This window comes from Eptatretus burgeri, unplaced genomic scaffold, assembly GCF_056783735.1.
Source record: "Eptatretus burgeri isolate ZD-2024b unplaced genomic scaffold, Ebu_testis_v1 Ebu_testis_scaffold_1212, whole genome shotgun sequence".
In the NCBI taxonomy this organism is placed as follows: domain Eukaryota; kingdom Metazoa; phylum Chordata; class Myxini; order Myxiniformes; family Myxinidae; genus Eptatretus; species Eptatretus burgeri.
This window is the reverse complement of record NW_028223161.1, coordinates 15,001-15,934: the sequence shown is the minus strand read 5'-3', so window position 1 is coordinate 15,934 and position 934 is coordinate 15,001.

The window sequence follows — 934 nt, the reverse complement described above, 5'->3', positions numbered from 1 at the left end:
TGTTGATATGCTTTTGATGATTGAGAAGTCCAAGAGAGGTGGAATATCACAAGTATGTTCAAAAAGATATGCTAAAGCAAATAATAAATATCTTCCAAATTATGATAGTGAAAAAGATCGTAATTATTTGATGTATTTTGATGCTAATAATTTGTATGGATGGGCAATGTCTCAATCTCTGCCTTATGGTAAATTAGAGTGGGTGGAAGAAAAGGATTATGAAAAGGCTTTGATGAATATTGTTATTTCTTCTCCAGAGGAATTGAATGACGAAGAAGAAGGTTATTAATTTGAAGTTGATTTGAGGTACCCGAGTAATCTTCATAATAAGCATAAAGACCTTCCTTTTGCATGTGAGAAAGAAACCCCAAAGAAAGAATGGTTCAGTGATTATCATAAAAGTTTTAATATTCAAGGCAAATCAACAGAAAAGTTGTTAACAACATTCTATGATAAAGAGGGATATGTTTTGCATCAGAGAAGCTTAAAACAGTTTTTGAGAGAAGGATTGAGAGTAGCTAAAATTCATAGAGTTTTAAAATTTAAACAAAGTCCTTGGGTGAAAAAGTATATTCAATTCAATACAGATATGAGAGCAAATACAAAAGTAAAATTTGAAGGGGACTTTTATAAATTAATGAATAATGCTGTATTTGGAAAGACTATGGAAAATGTTAGAAACAGGCAAAACATTAGATTCACAGCATCTTGGAAAGAAGCTTCGAGATTGATAAATAAACCAAGTTTTGAGAGAGAAGAGGTTTTTTCAGAGAACTTTTCTGCAATTCATATGAAAAAGGAAAGTATTGTAATGGATAAACCAATTTATATTGGAACAGCAGTTCTTGATTTATCAAAGATATTGATGTATGATTATTTGTATGATGACTTAAAGAAAGAGTATGGTGAAAATGTTTCATTGTTGTTCTGGACA